Source organism: the organism of the source record quoted next, unplaced genomic scaffold (genome assembly GCF_019419815.1).
Source record: "Pyrus x bretschneideri cultivar Hongxiangsu unplaced genomic scaffold, Pyrus_bretschneideri_v1 Contig2, whole genome shotgun sequence".
NCBI lineage: Eukaryota > Viridiplantae > Streptophyta > Magnoliopsida > Rosales > Rosaceae > Pyrus > Pyrus x bretschneideri.
Window position 1 is genome coordinate 6,542,131 of NW_025999501.1, and position 24,160 is coordinate 6,566,290.

At 37.2% G+C, this 24,160-nt stretch overlaps 1 long non-coding RNA gene across 1 annotated transcript; it reads left to right on the plus strand.

Moving 5' to 3' along the window:
* Nucleotides 1-4,855: 4,855 nt before the first annotated feature.
* On the plus strand, nt 4,856-6,164 carry LOC125476896. Its single transcript, XR_007258129.1, has 2 exons — nt 4,856-4,915; nt 5,799-6,164. It is a non-coding gene; the product is annotated as an uncharacterized LOC125476896 (long non-coding RNA).
* Nucleotides 6,165-24,160: the final 17,996 nt, after the last annotated feature.

Consider the following 24,160-nt stretch of genomic DNA (forward strand, 5'->3'; position numbering starts at 1 on the left):
TTTGGGTCAGAGATGATGATGGCCATCTACTGCTTAAGGGAATAATACAATGAACTAGTATCATTCTTTTGGAAAGCACTAGTATCGGAGACACATAAATTACCAAATTAATCTACCGAGGATGATCCCCTCAAAGGGACTCCATTGAGATTATGACCAACATTTAGACATGGGAAAGACTTACAAATTAAGGGCACCACTACATATAATAAACTACAGAATATGTTCTTGAGAAATTATCAGATCCATATATGCGATAAGGAAACCCTAGCACAACAAATTTATGTAAAAACTCTTTTAAAAACGTTTTTATTCCAAGTTGTTAGGTTTCAAAAAATCTGTCATCGAACTAGCCACCAAGAAAAAGTATGAAGCAGTATCTATAAATTCATAGTACCTAAACAAGAATATAACTAATCCATCACCATAAAGTATAGTTGCATTCACCCGTAACTTGGTCAATTGTACTACTAGGGCAAAGGAAGCTTGATAAGTTTTCCAATTTCCATTTACTCACCAGATATTAAAGGCAACTAAATTAAAAGTTGGATTATTTCCATTGACTATCAATCAGGGTAAGAAAAACATTGAATTGGGATTATTAAACATCGCTGATATAGGAGAATACCAAATGAGCTCAAAGGGAACTCAACAATCGAAGCCTGATAAAATTTGACGATAGGTTATTTGAAACCTGGGAAGAATATTTAAGAAGAGGTACCGAGATATACAATGGAAAATTAACTGCAGAAAAGTTGAAAAGATTATTATTTGCCCCATATATTACGTATGACAGTGATTAAGGATCCCCTAGAAGATAAAACTTATATTAAAACTAATGATGTTCCAGATTGGTTTTTTTTCTTTTTTTTTTTTCCAGTACATTTTAGTAGGCAATGGAAGATCGATGGATTTGCTAAATTCAGGAAATTAAAACACATCGTTTGTCCGCTCTTGCCAAAGAAATAAAAAAGAAATAGATTTGATGAATACGAAGGACTACCTGAGCAACCTTAGTGTCATACTCTTTTTTGCCCACATATACTATTCGATCGGCAAGAATTCTATAAAACAAACTCAAATCTAATTGTTAAAGAAGAAATAGAATGAAAATATGTCTAATAAAGAAGGAAAATGAAACCCTAAAGCACAACTCTATACATTGTTGGTGGAAAAATGATCAAAGGATAATTGTTGTAGAAATGTCGTGCCTTGGCCGAAGCTTGATAATCTTTACAAGTAGTAACTGGTCGAAGATAACGTTAGTCTTGGTGATGTCAAAAGTGTATACCTTTGATGTCTTGACAGTTGCTTCAACAGAGGCCGAGCATATTTTGACGTCTTTGAAACTAGCATGAGCCAGTGCCTTGCATACATAAGGTTTGTCAATTACTATCTCAACTGCGTTTATATTGACATATTGGGATTCGTCACTCCAAGCTAATATGTAGCTCACCGTTGGATTCTTGGAAATTGTCCCACGGGTTAGAGCTTTCAAGATCTTTTCTTCTTTGAGCAAATAATCATATTGCTCGACGTGCTGTGCCAACTCATACATATCTCAAAAATTTGCTCCCAAAATTTCTTATTGTATTCCACATCCAAACCATTTTGAGCGAGCCTAACAAATTTGACTTCATGGAGGGGTACCCTACACCAATTCCTGGCCGATTTGAACCTGGTAAGAAATTCCATTGGTGACTTATCAAACGACTAGGCTATTTTAGCCAAACAAGACGCCGACACTTCTATTATGGGTCGATAGAATTGCTCGTGAAATTTCTTGACCATTTCTTCCCAATTCTGAATAGAATTCAGTGGAAGGTTGATGTACCACGCAAACAACGTGCCCGTTAAAAGAAGTTAAACAATCGTAGTTTATGGAAATAGCTATTGGCATCTCCACATTGGGCAATGAATCTGGCCACATGTTCCAATGAAGACAAGGATGATTCCTGAGTGAAGAGACTAAAATTTAGAATCTTGAAACCTCAGGGATACTCAAACCTTTCAACAAAGGTCGGATATGGATGGATAAACTTTGAGAATTTTGACCCTTTTGTCAAAGCCGAATCGATCATTCTATGGACTTCACCCATATCAATAGATGTCGTTTATGTTGTTCGGCCAAATTTGGCCGAACTGGTGCTTGGCTCATTGTATGGTCTCTCGAGATCGATTACCTGGTAATTGAGTTTTATCTTGGCTTACACTGGCGACGGCGTTTCCCCTCCCAAAGGAGTATTCTTCTTTAAAAAGAGATTATGTCTGGGCTGATCGATGGGCCCATTCTCATGAGCTTTGTTAACTAGAATTTCAAGGAACTTATTAGTCACCGAGTTGCTCTCAAGCACCTTGTCATGTAGGTTTTTCACCTTTCAACTAAAAACTTGCTCAAATTGCCAAGATTATTCTTCCAACCGTCATCGAAAGAAAGATTTAGATGGTGCACCAGAGGTCTCATCGTCTTTGTTGTCACAATCATCTACCAAGCCTTCAATAAAACCATATTTTGCCACCCTGGTGGTTTGGGTGAAGACCACGACATTATGGTTCTGTTCGCTAAGATTAATGTCCGTTTATCAGCGGACTGTGATGTGGTTTCAGGTGTCATGGCAACAGGGATATCATGTGTCTGCGACACATTGCCTTAGACTAGACTTTGAACTATAAGTGCTAAACTGGCAGTTGATTTACCTATAATTGTTTTCTTCTTGATTGATCGTGTTTCAATGGTCATGAACTTCGTAGCTTTAGCATTGATTCCCAATGGGCGTGCCAAAATGCTGACCCTAAAAACAACTTAGCCTATGTAGACCGCAAGCTGAGTAAATAATAAGCTAACTATGTCACTCGATTGAATGCAGGGTGTGCCAACTCATCGACTGAGCTCGACTGGAGAGTAAATGAATGTTGATGTGGCGTTAGGCACACTGCTAACTTCTTAATCTCTCGATTGCGACGGAGGAAGGAACATGTCTCGGCCTTTGGGTTCTAGAGCCTGAAGACAAGGCTGCTAGTTCTGCGAAGTTCAATATCAAATTCGGCTTTCAGTGTGCCAAATGCAGTAACCTGATAACACCTCACTTTGCCGAGAGAGCTAATGAGATGACCTCTTCCAACAAGGACTTGAAAATCCTTGTTGGCAAGACTTAGATAGCTAACCAATCAGTCTTGAAGCAGTGCTGTTTATCCAAACTGAAGGTGTTCATCGACTGATTCTATGGCTCCAGTGTTGTTTATCCAAACTGAAGATGTTGCCGGTTGCCTCCACAATGTTGTTTATCTAAACTAAAGGTGTGTTGGCAAGAAAAAGGAAAATAAAAATCTCGAGGTCTTTGATAGGTTGTTTGTGCAAGGCAATTGTGTGTTGATTTGGAGGGGGTTTTGAATGATGGACTCCCTTCTCTATTTATAGTAGCAATCTCCCTAATGACCAAGTTAGAATTTCACTCGAACTAGAATTCCTTAACCTAATCTAATCAAGTCTTGACCAATCCTAACCCCCAATAGGATTTTGAACCAAGCTCTCCAATCACCCAAATTCAAATCTTGTCTTTCAGCATCTTTTTCTGATTCGAAGCATCTTTAGCTTCTAAAGAATCCTTATTGTACTAGGATTTGACCACTTCACCCTTATCCATATAGAACCATTTCCTGATAGGACTCAACCGAACTTTACTAGGCTCAGCCCATGGTAAAGAATATTCCCGATATTCCTTATTGAACCGAGAACAATTTTCGGTTCGGTCCAAAGTGTTATTTTGGGCCCAAACAGAGTTACAGAAAAAATCACGAAAAAATTATGGAGAACTTTCTTTGTCGATTAATTAGTACCTATGGAAGGATAGTAAAGTTAGATTTTGAATTTCGATTCACTCGCATTGAGATCATGAATGTTTGGTCATCCTTGTTAAGGAAAGATTGTTTTTGGTAATTGAAATAGAATGGTGATACAAAACCGGTCTATTTTTCCTAAACCCTAGGACATTAAATCAGATTTCGAAATTCGATTCACTTGCATTGAAATCATGAATGTTTGATCATCCATTTGTAGAAGGATTGTTTTTGTTAATTCAAATAGAATGGTAATACAAAACCGATCTACTTTCCCTAAACCCTAAAACATTCACGTACCATAACTAGAAGCTGATCTTGCTCCATCTCGAAGTCATCGGCCAGTTTCCATCTTCATTTATTTATTAAGAGAATTGTTATTGGCACATTAAAAAGTCATCACACATTTTCTTCACATGTATATTTGTTCCCTTTTGTTATCATTAAGAAAAAATGCACTATGACATTTTTAGAGTGCCAAAAACATCTTCCTTTATATGTTTGAACCAAACAGTATTATTTTCAACAAAACAACGATGATCTTTTTATCAACAAGTTCTCCCTTCATATATTTGAACCGAACTCTATTATTTTCAACAAAACAACAATGCTCTTTCATAAAATGTTAAAATTACGTAACTTACACTAAATAATTAAAATTTTAAATTCACAAAACTTGTTTTTAAAAAATCAAAATTAAACAAAAACAGAAAATGGTCCTCTCTTTTCTTAAACAAATACGTGAAATTGATATAATAGCTTAAATCAGGCAGATCAACTAAACACACGTGCCAGACGAAACCTTGTGAATTAACGTTGCTGAGGCAGCAGATAAGATTAAGCCACCAAACCCTAATACCAGACAGAGGTATTGACGCCAATAGTTTTTCAAAACCGCCGTCCGCTTATTCTATAAAACTGAGGCAAACACTGCTCAGTTGATGTGTGTACGAATCTGCCCACCTTTCTCTTTCTCTTATTTCTTATTAGAATTTCAATTCAATGTATGGAGGGAATGGTTTTGGCTTACGAGTGACCACCAGGTACGAGGAAACGCTGAAAAGAAAAGGCTGCTCAAGTAATTAACCCTTCATATACCGATCTATTTTATTTTTTATTTGTTTTTGTTTGGCATTGGCGAGACAGCGGCCGTTGTGTTTTGGTTTGTTACTTGGTAAATTGATCGATCTTCCATCGCTGCCAAATTTATTGAAAAGAAAAAAAAACGAAAAACGGATCTGGAACACCTTGGTTTTGACATAATTTGTGTGCTGGGGTTTTCTTGTCATACGTCATTTCATCTGATAATTTCCTAAAGAGCATAGGTCTTTGTGCCCTTTAGTTTTGATATGTTCCAAAAAACCTATGAGCAATTTCGGTTTATAGATTTGATATTGTGTCCGATATCACAGCTTTCCAAAAGAATGATCCCAATTCATTGTTTTTCTACCCTGAGTGATAGCCAACGGCTATGATCTCTGGCCCAATAATTGTTTTCTTTATACCTGAAAAGCTCCCTACCTAGGTTTCTTCCATCTTAAACAAGCCAGCTTTTAATTCAGTTTATTATGTTCAAGACCTGGTGAGTAAATTGAAACCTGATAAACAAGCCAGCTTTTGGAGTCAGCTTTTGATTTTTTTGCCAGCTTTTAATCCTTCTTATTTATTAAAAATGTGGTTTTCGAACAGTACGGAGAGTTTTTTGTTAAAGTTTCTTTCTTTTTATTTGTTATCCATGAGTGGAACGAGTAATGTGTTTCAGTTTTTTAAATTTCTTAAATGAATTGATCCGCCAAATTTCTCAAAAAAAGAAAAACAGATATGACAGTTTTGATGTGAACTTCTTGTGTGCTAGGGATTCCTTATCACTGTTATGTGTTCTATATGGTTACGAGTTTCAGAGCGGTAATAAAAAGTTATGTTTGTCATCAACATTACTAACGTCCTCAGTTCTGGTGCAGACGTTGCCTTGATCAAGATTTCCCTGTATATCCAAATCTTCAAGTACAGGGAGGAAAGATAAAACCTTTTTCACTGAGTTGCCTAATTTCAGTGAAAACTTATAGACAAAATGGTGGTCCTCACAGCATACTTCGTTGGAAGAAACAAAAATATGCGGGAAGAAGATCATTTTGTTTATCACTTATCCTATCACTAACTCCTTCTTGACGCTTTGGCAACCCATTTGTACCACGATACTTGAGTTAGACATTTGTATGTACATTTCGGTTAAAATTGAAAAATGTAAACTCTTTATGTAGCTCTACATATATATTGTTACTTAGATTCTATTGTAAAGCATGAATGCTCCAAAATTTTAGCTTTGATATTTTGATATCATATCTCGAATTCAAAAATGAATGCCAACGATTTTGCATTTAACCGTAATCTCCCCGAATGATAATTTCCGTACTGTCACAGATATCTAATTCCACTGCCAAGAAAACTTTATTTCAAGAGAAACAAACATATCTAAGAAGTAAATATTCAATACTGGAACACTTGTGCAAGAAATTTTTATTCAATGAGGAAATAGAAGCAACAAAATAAAAATCTCAGATGATCCAGTCTCTCTACTACCCACAAATCCTCTCCCAGTCTCTCTTATTGTTTTTCAAATGATCCAGTTAGGCATATATATATATAACCTATCAATTTTCCAATTGCAAATTATTCTTCTTTTGGAAAATAATATTGGTCGATGGCCATTTGGTGGTGTTTGGAATTAATTCTACATAATTTCAAGAAAAAGAAGAAAGGGAGAAATCTTGGTAGGGAGATCCTTGTGCGACTTTCCTCTCTCACCAAATCAAAGTCATTCTAACTCGTTCTAAGTTCAATTATCAATCGATCTGAGTTCGTTCTTTGTCGATCCTCCAGCTTGCGACAGCGAGCAAGGTTATGGCAATAGCAACATGTGGTGGCGAGTGAACAATATCGTGAAAGTATATGTTAAGGAAGATATCTAAATTATTTTTTTTTTAAACAAAATCTCAAATTAATTAGTCAATATTGGAAATTGATCATATTTAGTTATTTACTTCATTGTTTAGTCTCTTTTAGCCTTGTTTGTAGGCAATAGTTTAGGATCATATTGTGAGAGTCATTGTATAAAGATGTAACCCTAGTTGATAAATATACTACGGAAATTATTCTCTCATTCTACGCTTCTTATGATGGTATCAGAGCATCCTTGCAGTTGATGACACTCCCTAAGGTTTCCTTTGACATGGATCCTAAGAGCCACAACTTAACCAGATTGTTGCATAGATTCCATTGCTGCAATTCTTCAGGTTTATTTTCACTTGGCTTCTTGATCGTTCCATCAACAAGCCCTGATTTGTTTTTGACCATTAAGGCCATGCTCATGGATTGAATCCATGTACTGTTATTGTCCTCCACCAGCGGCTGCAGCACAACACTAGACTAGGTTGGTCCGAATGGTGGAGATAGAGTCGGTGATTAAGGCATTCCCACTTTAGATGTGAAGTCATGCATGAAGAGGTTGAATTTTCATCTACGTTGTCACATATGGCTGCGTTTGCTAGGGTTTGTATTTGTCTTTGTATTTTGCTTTTTATTTTCCCAGATCAATCATTCTATTACCATCATAAGAAGCATAGAATGGGAGAATAATTTCTGTAGTATATTCATCAACTAGAGTTACATTTTTATACAATGACTCTCATAATATGATTCTAAACTACTGCCTACAAACAAGGCTAATTAGAGACTAAACAATGAAGTAAATAACTAAATATTTCAAATTAATTAGTCAATATTGTAAATTGATATTTAGTTATTTACTTCCTTGTTTAGTCTTTGATTAGCCTCGTTTGTAGGCAATAGTTTAGGATCATATTGTGAGAGATCATTGTATAAAGATGTAACCCTAGTTGATGAATATATCCTACAGAAATCATTCTCTTATTCTACGTTTCTTATGATGGTACCAGAGTAATTGCCCTAGGAAAATAAAAGGCAAAACACAAATACAAACCCTAGCAAACGCAGCCATGGGTGACAATGTAGACAACAAGCCAACCTCTTTAGGCATGATCTGAAGTGGGAAAGCCTTGATCACTTACTCTATCGCCACCATTCGGACCAACTTTGAACAATGCTTGTGTCGCAGCCGTTGATGGAAGATAATTACACATAGGTTCATTCCATGACCATGGCCTTAACGGTCAAAAACAAACTAGGGCTTGTTGATGGAACGGTCAAGAAGCTAAGTGAAGATAAACCTGAAGAATTGCAGCAATGGAATTGATGCGACAATCTGGTTAAGACATGGCTCTTAGGATCCATATCGAAGGAAATCTTAGGAAGTGTCAACTACAAGGATGCTATGATACCATCATCAGAAAGTGTGGAATGGGAGTCTTTGATTAGCCTTGTTTGTAGGCAATAGTTTACGTTCATATTTTGAGAGGCATTGTATAAATGAGATATCCAACATATCGATAGCTATCTATTACCATATCATCATAAAGATGTAACCCTAGTTGTTGAATATACTACGGAAATTATTCTCCCATTCTATGCTTCTTTGAGTATATATGAGATATCCAACATATCGATAACTATCTATTACCATGTCAACAACATTGTGGATATAGACATGGTTTACATACATTATAGATATCATATAAACAATATCTATACTACATGCTAATAGCCTAATACTATATATATGGTATATATCTAAGTTTTATCTATAAGCTTATGTACATAAAAGGCCGAACATATTATCAAGGAGGACAAGCTCAAAGTAGCCCTACTCGAGTTATTCCCCCATTCTTTGGCCGTCAACCTTTATCATCTGAAGTCGTTGTATGTAACAATCCATATTGAAGGATACCTGATATCCAAAATTTTCGTTCACTGCGAAGCAATGATTAACATAATGCTCGTGTTCATAATGAATGATTTACGCCACTCCAAAGATGAGCTCATTCCATCTAGCGTAACCATGAGTAGCTTTGTTGGCGATAAGTCTCAAACTAAAGGAATACTACCTTTGGAAGTAAATATCGCAAGTCAAAATCATATGATTGTTTTTTTTTATAGTTGATTCAAAGACCGAGTACAATGCATTGCTTGGTCGTGAGCCACTCCAAAGATGAGCTCATTCCATCTGGCGTAACCATGAGCAGCTTTATTGGCGATAAGTCTCAAACTAAAGGAGTACTACCTTTGGAAGTAAATATCGCAAGTCAAAATCATATGACCGTTTTTTTTTTATAGTTGGTTCAAAGACCGAGTACAATGCATTGCTTGGTCGTGACTAGATCTACCAGACTAGTTGTACCCTTTCTTCGCTATACCAGATCTTTATTTTTTAGGATGACAAATCAGATGTGGTTCATCCGGCCGATAATCAGCCGTTCGAGGCTAACATGACTCAAGCCCCTTATTATGACAAATAGGTCGGCTATATCACTCTGCAAGGTTTTAACGATGAAGGAAGGTCTACCAGAATCTCTGTCAAAAAAACCATCGAGGTTGGCACCGAAACTATTCAACAGGATTCAGCGATGTTACCAGTTGAGATCAAGGATCCTAGGTTTGGAAAATGGTCGCTGAATTAGGAAAGACCGTTTGTCGTTCACAAGGTTCTCGACAAGAGGGCTTATCATCTCAAGGATCGAGCTGGTTTAATATACAAGTTGCCAATCAATAGGAAGTTCTTAAAGAAGTATTATCCAATTACTGGGGAGATGCAAGAATGAGAAGATATTTCAATAAGACTGCAAAAAGTACATATGTATATACATAAAAAGTCGACCAGTCCACAAGTTGGCACTAGGAACATAATCTATGGGGTCAAGGGAAGAAAGGCTTCAGGTGTAGCTTTTAACTCTAGTCATTTTACTTCGCCCATAATGATCTCGGCATGCCGAATCCTCTTGCTAGCCTTCAGCACTTGTATCCGCTTTGCGCTGGCCGCATACTCTGCCAACCGAGGTTTGTTTACCTCAAAATCCTTCTCAAGCTCAGAAGCAATGGCAGATCTTTGGGATTGAAGCTTGGCAATTTAACAGTCGAGATCTGCCATCTTCTTTTTCTTTGCTTTATTGGCCTTTAGGTTTGGTAAGATAGCCTCCTGAGCAGCTGTTGCAGCTTTCAAGTCTTCGTCAGCTTGAAGAACCTTCTAAAAAATATCAAAGTATAGCCGAGTTCACTCCAAGATAGTTGTTAAGTGAACAACACTTTTATTGCTTACTAGACCGTCAGTTGCAAGGTTATTCAGACACTCTCCAACAGAGTCGAGACCTTTCATCTAAAGAGCTTGCAAAGCTGAGAGAGATAGAGTTTCTTGTAGTTTGGTTAGAGCATTGGACTCGGTCGGGGCTACAGAAGGGTTGGTCGTCCCAAATGTTCTGGTGAGATAGGCGTCAAGATCGATTTCCTATGAAGGCTATACAAACAGAAAGGTTAGATGAGGAAATTTAAAAGAATGAATGACAAAAGAAAAGTGTTTTTAGACTTGTCGAGAAATGACTTTGGCCATATCTTCTGGGCTGTTGGTCGAACCCACAGAGCTTAATAGCCAATGCCAATGTTTAAGACATATTTTTCATTCATATGGCCGATGAAGTTATATATGTTTGATGGCCACCGAGGCGGCCACATAATATAGATAACGCCCTTCGACTCATAGAATTTTTGATGAAATGAACGATTAGGCACCTGACAGTTAACGATTTTACTTCGTTTTAGCGTTCTAAGACAAGTCAAAATCAAAATAAAAGGAGACTTACAAAGGCCAAGATGACATCTTGGGCAGGGATGCCAAGATCTTAGTCTTGAGGATGAACTCGCGTTTCTACGGTCGCTTCTTATTCTACAGAAACTATCGGTTCGACGGTTGGCCCTTCAACGGCTGCTTTAGGATCGACACAGCTAGTCACCTCGGCCAGTAAGTGGGTATCGCCTTGGCCTAGACTGGGTATAAAAGATGCAACATTTTTGCCTTTATCAAGGAGAAGGGGAGTAGCACTCGGTTGCCCAGCCAATCGATGATGCCTCACCAAAGGACTCGGCTCGTTGTCGTCATCTTAATAACAAGAGTTAGAAATTTTAGTGAAGTTAATTGAGATATATGAGATGAATGCTAGGGCGCTTCCATACTTTTTCGTCCAAAATGAACTGTGCAATAATGTTTGTTGGATTGGATAAGGGAGTTGCCAAGGCCGAGTCGACCATTGTCTCATCAGGAATGCCATCGGGTTCTAGACTGACAACAACTGTGTCAAGTTGAGGATCGACCGGAGGTTAAATTATAGGTTCCTCGACTGTCGGGTTTTGTGTTGACTATTCAACCAAGACGGTAAGTTCTTCTATTGGTTGTACAGTGGTTGTTTGGTTAACAGTCGGGAATGAGGAATCTGGTAGGGTCCCCATGGGTACCTTAGCAGCAGCAGAATGATGAGTGGTTTCAGGAATGGTTGCTTGTGTGTCTTCACTTGAGATGACAAAAATCTCATGTGTCCATTTCTTAGCCTTTTTCTTTACTCGTTTTGAGGGTTGTGCGATGTTGACAGTTGTCTCGATCAAGGGAAAAGGCCATTTACCCGTCATCGTTGGCTAGCAATAGTATCCACTGAACTTGGCATAATTGAGGCCATTTTGTGAGGAACGATCAAAATGGTAATGGCCTGCGCAACAGCAACATCACCTGGGGTTCGGGTGGTTGAAGTTATCTTAGGAGAGGTAGCGGCGACATCAACGACCTTCTTTGGGGGATAGGCGAGCTTTTTCTTGGCCGCGACCATTGCAATCATTTCGGCCTGTTTTAGTGAATGGCCAACTAAAAAAACTTTTGAGAAATTAGTTGCGAAGGAAATCAATCGAATGTATAAAATATATCTAAAAAAACAATTGAAAAATACCTTGAGCCACCTCCTTAGATTTCAAGACATGAGCTTTTTTGGGCCGATCACTGAAGATTTGCTTTAGTCTTTCTTTGACTGGTATACCAACAAAGTCCTTAATATAAGCGATCTACCAGTAAACAAAAGTACTAATGCCGTGAGTTTTAGAGGCATATGGTCGAAGATGAATTTAGCACACCGTTCTTTGAGTTAATTCTCTGCTTCATTGCACTCCCTTTCTGAGGAGCCAGAAAGTTGTTCTCGGCTCAGAAGTGAGTGAAACTTGGGCAAAGGCAAAGGGCAGCCCTGAAGGTAACCAAGCTGCCGAGCCAAGAAGTGGGGATGGTATACTTCCCAGCTAGCTTGATGTGTATCACAACAAAATAGAAGGTCACGAGCTAACAGAAATTATCCCCAATTTTGCCAAAGAGCGGCGTCTTCTGTTTCTCCCCAAGCTGATGTTGGGAGATGGATAGAGGGGGGATAGTTCATTTGACGGTAAATTAGGAATTCATCATAAAAAAGGTCGTCTAGGCCGAATAAGTATCTAAATATTTATTCAGCCGGGTGGGTTGGTGTTGGTTGAAAGGCTAATTGGGGACCCATTACTTCGGAAGAATCAAAGCCGAGGCATTCTGGCCATAAGGTTGTAAAATAAACCTATAGCCAAAGCTGGAAGACCCAGAGTGGGTCGTTTTTGTGTGGATCGATTTTCTCGATCGTGGCCTTGGCGAGGCAATGTGTGAGATTGGCTTTGGCAATCGGTATGTTCTCGGTGAGGCACTTGTTTGATTTGGTACAAAAGATGAACTTATTGTACCAATAAAACACGGTATGTTCTCGATGAGGCACTTGTTTGATTTGGTACAAAAGATGAACTTATTGTACCAATAAAACAAGAAGGCCTCATGTTCTCCTTTCTTGAGGCCACTTTTATCCTAACCAGTAAAGTGGGTGATGAGCGTGCTATAATTGAAGAAATTCTTATGGAGTTTGTATTCTTCATTTGGCACTTCTTGGTCCTTTCCCTTCAGAACCTCATAAGCATATTCCTCGAAGACCGTTTTCAAGTCTAAGTCAAATTAATACCTAGAGAAGGCGGTATCAATTAGAAGGCCAGACGGGGAGGTGCCGAGAATGGTCGTCACATCCAATATAGTCGACCCCATAGGGTTAAGAGGGAGTACCATGGTGTTAGTGGCTGAACACAATAAACTTAAAGCAACCATCAAGAGATATTGGTTCATGTTAATCTCAATGGTCGAGAGTTTGATGGTGTCGAAGATACCAAGCTCTTTCCAAGCTACACCGAAGTGAGGTTCTAATCGGTCAACCCAAGTGGCCTAGGCCATTAGGGTAGAACGCCACGCCCCTTGGGGTTTGGCTGAATCCTATTTCGACCAGTCGTGGCCTTGGAATAGAGGATTCAGGCAATTGGTGTTTAATAGCTTGGTGATAGGTTCTGGGATGGCATCGGTGATAGGTAATATCATTGGGGGATATTACGGTTAAATGCAAATTTGTTGTCATTCATTTGTGAATTCGAGATTTGAAATATCAAATGCTAAAATTTTGGTGCATTCACGCTTTTACAATAGATTCCAAGTAACAATACGTAAAGCTTACATAAAGGGTTTATATATATATGCACACACACACGTTTTTCAGTTTAACAGAAATGTACATACAAATGTCTAAATTAAGTATCGTGGTACAAATGGGTTGCCGAAGTGTCAAGGAGTTAGCGATAGGATAAGTGATTAACAAAATGATATTCTTCTCGCATACTTTTTTTCTTTTTCTCTTTTAAAAAGGGGTCTACTGGTGGTTTCGCCATGGCAGTCCACCCTTCTAGGGTTTGGGAAGACTCACAGAGGCATTTCAACCTTTCCTAGCCACCATCGTGCAATTCATTAGAGCCAGGAATCGAATCCAGGACGTACCGTGTGAAATACGGGCCTGAAATTTGTCCCCAACCACTGGGCCACCTCGTGGTGCTTCTTCTCACATACTTTCCTTTCTTCCAACGAAATATGCTGTGAGGACCACCATTTTGTCTAAGTTTTCACTGAAATTAGGCAACTCAGTGAAAAAGATTTTATCTTACCTCCCTGTATTTGAAGATTTGGATATACAGGGAAGTCTTGATGAAGGCAACATCTGCACCAGAAATGAGGACGTTAGTACGTTATAGTTTTAGGGTTTGAAAATGTTGATCGCAAACATAATTTTTATTAATGCTCTGAAATTCGTAACCATGCATATATGTAGGACACATAACAGTGATAAGGAATCCGTAGCACAAGAAGTTCATATCAAAACTTTGTCAAATCTGTTTTTGGTTTTTTTTTTTTTTTTTTTTTTTTTGAAATTTCGCAGATCGATTCATTTATGAAATTTAAAATACTGAAACACATTACTTGTTCCACTCATGAAAAACAAATAAAAAGAAATTATCTTTAATAAATAAGAAGGATTAAAAGCTGGCAAAAAAAACCAAAATCTGGCTTGTTTATCAGGGTTATTGAGCATAATCAACTGAATTAAAACACATTTACAAAATTTAAAATACTGAAACATATTACTTGTTCCACTCATGAAAAACAAATAAAAAGAAATTATCTTTAATAAATAAGAAGGATTAAAAGCTGGCAAAAAAAAACCAAAATCTGGCTTGTTTATCGGGTTTCAATTTACTCACCAGGTATTGAACATAATAAACTGAATTAAAACATGGCTGGTTTAAGATGGAAGAAACCTAGGTAGGGAGCTTTTCAGGTATAAGAAAACAATTTTTTTAAGAAATTTTTTGGACCAGAGATCATAACCATTGGCTATCACTCTGTAGAAAAACAATGAATTGGGATCATTCTTTTGAAAAGCTGTGATATCGGACACAATAACAAGTCTGTAAACCGAAATTGCTAACCGGTTTTTTGGAACATGGAAGAATTATGAAATGGCACAAAAATCTATGCTCTTGAGAAAATTATCAGATTAAATGACGTATGACAAGGAAACCCTAGCACTCAAATTATGTCAAAACTAAGGTTTTCCAGATCTGTTTTTCATTGTCCCTTTTCAGTAAATTTGGCAGCGATGGAAGATCGATCAATTTACCAACAAACCAAAGCACATCGGTCGTTGTCTCGCCAATGCCAAACAAAAACAAATAATAAAAAAAAAAAGATCAGTATATGAAGGGTTAATTACTTGAGCAGCCTTCTCTTTTCAGCGTTTCCTCGTACCTGGTGGTCACTCGATTGGGACAAGTTCTACAAAATAAAATCAAATATAATGGTTAAAGACGAAACAGAACGGCAATATATCTTATGACCAGGAAAACGAAACTTGAATCAAAGGGTAATTCATGTGTATATACCTCTGGTAAATCATGAATGCGACAACAAGTCAAATTCTTCGGTCTTTTAGCATCATCTTCCTCTTCATCTTGGCCTTCGCACAAAGCCCCGTAAACCAAAACCATTCCCAACTGAAAATCTTATAAGAAATAAGAGAAAGAGAGAGGTGGGCAGATTCGTACACACACCAACTGAGGAGTGTTTGCCTCAGTTTTATAGAATAAGCGGACGGCGGTTTTGAAAAACTGTTGGCTTCAATACCTCTGTCTGGTATTAGGGTTTGGTGGCTTAATCTTATCTGCTGCCTCAGCAACATTAATTCACCAGGTTCCGTTGGCACGTGTGTTTGGTTGACGTGCCTGGTTTAAGCTATTATATCAATTTCACGTATTTGTTTATGAAAAGAGAGGAGCATTTTCTGTTTTTGTTTAATTTTGATTTTTAAAAACAAGTTTTGTAAATTTAAAATTTTTATTGTTTAGTGTAAGTTACGTAACTTTAACTTTTTATGAAGGAACATTGTTGTTTTGTCGAAAAGAATAGAGTTCGGTTCAAATATATGACCGGAGAATTTGTTGATGAAAAAAGGTATTACTGTTTTGTCAAAAATAATGCAGTTCGGTTCAAATATATGAAGGAAGATGTTTTTGACACTCTAAAAATGGCATAGTGCATTTCTTCTTAATGAAAACAAAAAGGAACAAATATACATACGAAGTTGTGCGATGACTTTTTTTAATGTGCCAATAAGAATTCTCTTAATAAATAAATGGAGATGGAAAACCGCCGATGACTTCAAGATGCAAGCTTCTAGTTATGGTACATGAATGTTTTAGGGTTTAGAGAAAGTAGACCGGTTTTGTATTACAATTCTATTTGAATTACCAAAACAATCCTTCTATAATATGGATGACCAAACATTCATGATCTCAATGCGAGTGAATCGAATTTCAAAATCTGACTTTAATATCCAAGGGTTTAGGAAAAATAGACAGGTTTTGTATCACCATTCTATTTGAATTACCAAAAACAATCCTTCCTTAACGTGGATGACCAAACATTCATGATCTCAATGGGAGTGAATCGAATTTCGAAATCTAACTTAAATATCCTAGGGTTTAGGAAAATTAGGCTGGTTTTGTATCACCATTCTATTTAAATTACCAAAAACAATCCTTACTTAACGTGAATGACCAAACATTGATGATCTCAATGCAAGTGAATCAAATTTCGAAATCTGACTTTAATATCCTTCCATACGTACTAATTAATCGGCAAAGAGAATTCTCTTTAATTTTTCCATGATTTTTTTTCTGTAACTCGTATTAGAATAAGTTGCCTCAACTATTACACACAAAATTTGAGAGAACTCTCTTTCGCAATTAATGACAATAGTAAATCAATTATACGCTTTTATCACTAAACAATTGAATAATAAACATAAAAATTTAGGCCAATAATAGTAGTTACACTCCACTTTCTTTAACAAGGAACTGAAGAAATTGAAGAAATTGAAGGACTGATTCTAAATTTTCAAGGCTCTGACAAGGCTTGCTTCAGTAACAGAAGCATTTGCTATTATGAAGAAACTAAGATTGCTCCAACTCAACTATATAAGTCAAGCTCGATTGAGAGTACCAATATCTTCCCAAAAAGTTAACATGGTTGTGCTGGCATGGCTCTTTAACGTCCATACCAAATGACCTTTTGAATCAACCATAGCCAGTTGCTATAGACATGCAGTTTAGCAAACTAGCACAAGTTTGGGAGGGTTTTAAGGTATGACAACCCAAATGTCCAGTAATTAATTTTCTCTTTCATAGTTTATGCACAACACAATTTGTTTATTACGAGACCTTCGTATTGGAATCTAATTTATCTTGACCTTTTGTTTTGTGTAACAATTACTTGAGAAGTTGAAAATCCCTAATCTCAGTCATTCCCATGACCTAACAAAATCACCGGACTTTGTAAATCTCCCAAATCTTGAAGAATTGATATTCGAAGACTGTTAAAGTTTATTCAAGATTCACCCATTCATTGGTCATCTTGAAAGACTTTCTTTCATGAATCTTGACCGCTGCACAATGCTTCAGGATCTTCCAGGGGGCTTCCATAAGTCAAAATCGATTAAGATTCTTCTTCTTAATGGTTGTTCTCAATTCACAAAGCTACCTGAGCGCTTAGGGAAGATGGTATCATTAACAACACTTGAAGCAAACTACAAGACCATGAGAAAAGTATCATCTTCCATAGTAAGATTGAAGAAACTCAAATCTTTATCTCTATGGGGTTTGCATGTGTACGTGTATGGGTCACCATCGACATATTAGCGTCGCACAAGAGTAATTTTTAATAAAAAAAATTAAATAGAATAAAAAAAATATTATTAAAAAAATATATTTCATACAATTGACAAAAAGAAAAAAAACAAATTAATGAATAAAAAGACAATTTATTTATAATATAAATAAAAATGTATGTACAAATACAAAGTTTAAAAAGAAAGTGGGAACAAAAACTATGAAAAAATGAGGAATAATCTATGGGCAAGTCGTTCGGAGGTGCTTGGTAATCTTGCTGCTGGAAGGGGGTGTGTTGGGGATGGGGTTGGAGGTCTATAAGCCTGATTGCTGTGTATGCTCGGGGTGGAGGGGCTCTAACGGTGGTGGTATAGAAAAACCGAGGAGATGGATCTCGGAGGAATTGAGGGCTTATACAAGTAATGACATTTGAGACTTGTACGATGCAAGTTCACTCCTTAGGCCAGCGACTTCTTGCGTCAAAGTCGTAACCTCACCCTTCAACTGCTAGGATGAAAAGGCTCTACTCTCCCGCCGCCTGGCATTTCCCATCCCCTGACAATATGTCCCTAGCCTTCGAACGAAAGTTTAGTCCAACATCTCTGTGAGGATGTGAAACCCCGCATCTTTAAGGGGATCCACAGACTCGATCAGCGTGTCCGAGGGAAGCTGGGAGGCGAACTCCTGAAGCACCGACTGACCCTTCTCCACCATAGTTGCCTATGAAAAAAAAACATGGATTATTAATAGAACACAATTTGAAATAATTAGTATAAATCTTTAATGCCTAAGAAATTACTTACATGAAGGGACTCGGTCAACTCATCCCTAAGCCGACCATAAACGTCAGCAAAGACGTTGATCTCTAGAAAATTTGAACCTTCATGAAATAGAAAAAGATAAGGAAAATGTTAGTACGAAAACAAAAAAAAACAAAAAAAAATTTAGCGACATTTTAAAATTGGAAGCTATAATATATACCTTCTGCTGCGCTTCCATCCTATATGAGAAAGGCCTCGAACCAGAATGGTGGAGAAAAGTCTTCTTCTCCCAATTACTCTTGTTCACCTTCACCTTCTTCTATTATACACAAAATAAATGTATTAGTTGTAATATTTAAAGAACATAAAAAAAATTCATAATAAACATTAGTCAACATTTAAAAATGTAAAATGAAAGAAGTCCTAATTAAAAACGCACCACATAGTGCAGCTCCTGAAAATGACCGCAGAGCCAAACCCAATTATCTTGTCGATCTTCTAGCTCATTTGGGCAACCCTCCTCGAGAGCGACCTGCGAATCATCAAACATCTCAAAATACCGACGCATGTCACTTTTCCACTGCTTGTAATGTTCGGAGAAGAGCCGATTGAGGTACGCCAACATGTCCTCGTTGATGTCATTGAAATTGTAGTTTGTCTGCAATGTAACAAATATTAAGAAAGTATTAGTAATAAAAAGACATTAATAAATATAAATATATAAATTCTACATGAAAATCATTAAAAATGCGAACGATACTTACCGACAATTGATTGCGCACCGTGTTCTTCACCTCCTCCGGCATCGCCTTCCAAGACTTCCATTGCATAGGGCAAAAGGTCCGCATGACGTGCCCAATGTCGTGGACCAATGCACTATGTTACTCCACCATTAGTGCTGCTCGATGTCGCTTATCATATTCGATTGTGATACGACCGTTGGTCACCCGGGTGACCCTCGCCGTCTTCAATTGCCGACAAGGTCCCCGGGTGTTTTTCTTGGCTACAAAGAAATGAAAAATTAATGTTAACCCAAAAATAATAACAAATCCAATTAAAATTTCGGCATAACCTCCCTATAATTAAAACATTTCCTAAAACCCTGAAAAAAACATAAACAATATATGTATCCAACACAATGATCACAACAGTTTAATAATAGGTTCGGAACGATGACAACAAACATGGGAATGAGGGAGTAAATTAGGATAGTATACCTGGCTGTGTACCCTGAGGCATCGGTTGTGGATCCCGATGGCGACATCTAGTCCGAAGTGCGGGGATGTCGATGAGCACGTCGGTAGTGCCACCGAAGAAGTTGAAGATGCCGGCACCTATGGGACTGGAGGACCAACTGGGTCAACCAGATTCACCAAACTATGGTTCATCTATGCCGAAGTAGTGGTAGTAGTAGTAGGTGTAGTCGTCGGACAAGGTGTAGAAGTCATCGCCTTCCGGGTTACAAAATTGGAAATAAATTTGTTAGATTACAAAGATTTAAATTACCATACACATGCATAATAATTTCTAGTTAAATTTAAAACGAAATTTAAAAACCCTAATTCTAAACCCAATTCAAGTTTGGCAGAAACAAAACTTAAAACTGATCTACTATACACAAACTAATCAATGTCAAATAGGATATACACCCAGAAATTATAATTTATAAGAAGAAACTAGCATAAAGGAGTAGTTGGAGGCAAAATCATAGCTCAACAGCTTATCATGAAGAGTGTGCAGTTTAATACTAATTTGAGTACTTTAGAAAAGTCCGAACTGATACTCTTCAATACAATAGAATGTATGCATGTCATATACAATCGTAAAACTGTTACAATCATAAAACTGCAATGTCGAGTTGAAAAACAAGAAAAGTTGCACATCTTGAACATTTGAAGACAATCTTCAATGATGGGGAATCTTATGAAGAAATATATAAATTTATGGAAACTCACATGGTTCCATATGGCAGAAAATAAAATGCATATATGCAGGTATCTATATTATTCCCCAACCAATAGTATAATCGATTGCTCTGAGGCAGCAGCTACTACGCTTTTACTTTGATAAAGAAGTATCAAGTCTGAACCATTTAAAATCACAATAGATTTGTTCACTTTCAAAGATAAAATCACAATCTGCTTGGTGATATAATATGTGGATTTGATATATATATATATATATATATATGCGCTGAGGCAGCAGCTACTAAGCTTTTACTTTGATAAAGAAGTATCAAGTCTGAACCATTTAAAATCACAATAGATTTGTGCACTTGCAAAGATAAAATCACAATCTGCTTGGTGATATAATATGTGGATTTGATATATATATATATATATATATATGAATTTCATCTAATATTTGTTCTACCATCGTTGAATTTGATCTAATAATTGATAGGTACATAGTCTATGAGTGTAAGCGTCTGTATGTATGTACATGCTTTGTGTGTGTGGGTGTGTGTATGTACCATGCCTGTGTGTGTGTGTGTGTGTGTCCATGTATACTGATTTTGGGTGTGTGTGTTGATGTATGCTAATTTTGTGTGTGTGCGCTTTTCGTGCACGCGCTGTGTATCCATGTACTCTATGTGTGTGTGTTAATGTATGCAAGTCGTGTGCGTGTGATGTGTGTGTATGTACTAAAAACATAAATACAAACAGTCTCCACCAGAGTCCAACTCCATAAATACTTAATAGTTTCACAAGTAGCAACAAGAAAATGGACCATATAAAGTGATTCTTAGTCTCTTTAAACATCCACATTACATATAGAAATCATATGCGTATTGGATATAAATAGAGCTTGCAAACTAAAATAATTAACAATGCAATATATTTAGAAAATAATGATTAGCACCAAATAAGACTTTCTCTCTATTTAGGAGTGAAGACTTTCAAGAGAGAAGCATTAGTAGGCTAATTAAGCTATTTATGTTCTTCAAATTAAAAAACCCCACGGCCCTAATTCTAACCGTTTACTTGAAGAACATAAAAACTGAATTCATTGGACAGAGATAGTTATAGAAACTGTTTTCCTCTGCGATTTGTTCATAGTGTTAGAACATAAAAAACCAAATTCAAATTAAAAATGTGTTCATATTGGAAGATCATGCATGTAATATGTGTTCGTAACTTGGAATGTATGTAATATGTATGCATATACATATGCATGTATTTATGTACATATTCAAATGCATATAGGCAAAAACACACACAAAAACAAGAAGAAACACAAATACAATCTGAATTTGAATAAGGAATAGTTAAGCATGACTCGTCACTTACTTTTTGCCGAAGTCTAACCCAGTTGTGAATTCCTTGATTGAATTCTAATTAAGGACATGAGGTTAACATTTTCTTCATATTAGAAAAGCAGGAACTTTAAAACAGTTACGAAACTAAAGGGGCGATACGTGTCTCTTACCCTAGACTCTAATCCGTGGCTTAAACACTATCACATTACAAAATCAACTAAGTATCCAAAGGCTGACGGCACAATTTACAAACCCTAAATCTAACCCCACTGCCCTAATTCTAACCCCCCAATTTGAAAAAAATAAACCCTCAATCAATAAACCCTAATTAACGTGGTTGATAAAGAAAATTGAAAAAAAAAATGAAGAGGAAATTACCTCTTGGAGACGAAGACACAAAGGCCAGAGAGAGGGACGGAGAGACGAGGTGAGTGAAGGAGAGAGGGACAGAGAAACAAAGGAAGGAGAGAGAGGGTATCGCACGGGGCAAAAAGGAAGAGGAGGGAAGTGAGGGGAGGAATGAGACACACAAGGTTTAAATTATAGAATCTTGCGCGATGAAGGCTTTGTCGCGCAAGGTTAAAAAATTCGTCTCACAAGTTTTTTAAAATTTTTGCGAAAAAAAAGCGCTTTAATTGAATTTTCAAACACTTACGCAAAGAATTCACATATAAAATGGGAACCATTCATACCATTTTTTTTCCATCACTGTATATAATGCATTAACCATTTAATGTGTTTTACAAAAAAAGCTACAAATAAATTGCATTAATCTTCATCCGAACTATAATAACTTTCACTTTCGTCACTATCATCATTTTCAATGTCCCATTCCTCATCATCGATAGGTATGTCACCATCGTCGTTTGTGCGCACTAGACCATCATATCGTGGAAGATTACTAAGGTTAATTGTGATCGATTGAATCGGTTTTTCGATTGAAGATATTCCTTCTATCTGAAATGGTTCTTGGATAAGATTAGTATCTCATAGAGTTTCTGCACCAATTTCCATTGAAGATTCTAGACGTTGGTCAGCAACATTGTCGATGTCATCATCAGTAGGGTCTTGTTCTGGTATAGCATGCACATTCCTATGTCATCTAGATACACAATTTGTTTTGCCATGTTTGCTAAGATGTAAGGGTCGTCATCGTACCAAGTTTTGGTAATGTTCACTGATAGTAATCCATGATCCCTTTTCACACTTCCCTGCCTATTTGGGTTTGTATGAAACCATCGACACTTAAATAAGATCACTTGACACCGGTCTTTGTAAAGCAATTGCACGACACTTGTTAGTTTGCCATAAAATTCAATGTATGTACTTTCGCCTCCCCCTGGGACATAAACACCGTTGTTTTGCGTACACAACTTGCCATCTCATGCACCCGCTAAGAATTTGACGTCCTTGACATGGCAACCCGAGTACAATTCAACGTGTATTGATCTGAACGTCAAGTTATATAACTATTCACTGTACGCCAGGGAATTCAATGCTTTTAATTGATTCAACTAATATTACACAAACACTTAAATTTGTTAGTTTGAGCAAAATAATTGGTACAATATATATGTCCAATACAAAACACTTCAAACTTACATATTCGAGAAACCACCGTGGAAACAATTCACAATGTTTCTTGGCATACAAATGTGAAGGATGTGCCTGCTTCATCATATCTTCATGCTTCTCCGGAAAGTGAACCATCACGTGGATCATACGTGTGAAGAAAGCTAGAGGAAATATCATCTCAAACTTGCACAATGTCATGAAGCAACTAATTAACATCCGTTTTTCGCAACGTTCTTGACGCCAATTGCGAAAAAAAAACTGAACAACAACATGATTGGTTTCACTACATCGGTTGGCAAGAGATGTCAAATACCAATAGGAAGTAGGCGTTGAAAAACCACATGGCAGTCATGACTCTTTAGGCCAGCAAATTTACCCCCGTCAACGTTCACGCAACGCGCAATATTTGAAGCATACCCATCGAGAAACTTTACAGATGATAAAAACTTTAAAAATTCTTTTTTACCATTCGATTTCATGGAAAAAAAAACGCAAGATCCCTTCTGACTTTGTCACTGTCCCTATTCTTCCATAAACCCTATCGTATTCCCATTCGTTCCAAATTAAGACAAGCTTTGATCGTGTCCTTTGTCCTGCCCTTAATATCTAAAATTGCGCCGACCAATGTGTTAAATACATTTTTCTCAACATGTATAACATCGAGGTTGTGTCTCAATTTTAGTTTCAACCAATATGGGAGCTCAAAAAACATAGACTTATGTGTCCAGTTCATATGTGTATAAGGTCTGGTCCTACTAACATTGGTCCCGAACGAAGCAAAATCCAAACGGTTAAGCTGTTCCAAAATCTAATCACCAGACCATTCTCTGGGTCTGAGGTGATGCTCTTTTTCCCCGTTAAACTCATTATCCTTCTCTCATCACTCGTGATCCCATGACAACCATTTCCGATGACCAAGGTAACAAACTGTTTCGGCGTGCTTACTAAATGTTACATCTTTCTTGCATATAAGGCATGCCATATAACCCCTAGTGCTTCACCCGAAAACCATTGCATATGCGGGGAAATCATTCATAATCCACGTCACTGCTGCCCTCAAAGTGAACATCTTGTCAGTACACATATCGTATATGCGCACACCGTGTGTCCGTAAATCCTTTGGTTATCCACCAACAGCCGTAGGTATACATCGATTCACCTACCAGGATCCCCAGTTATCAAT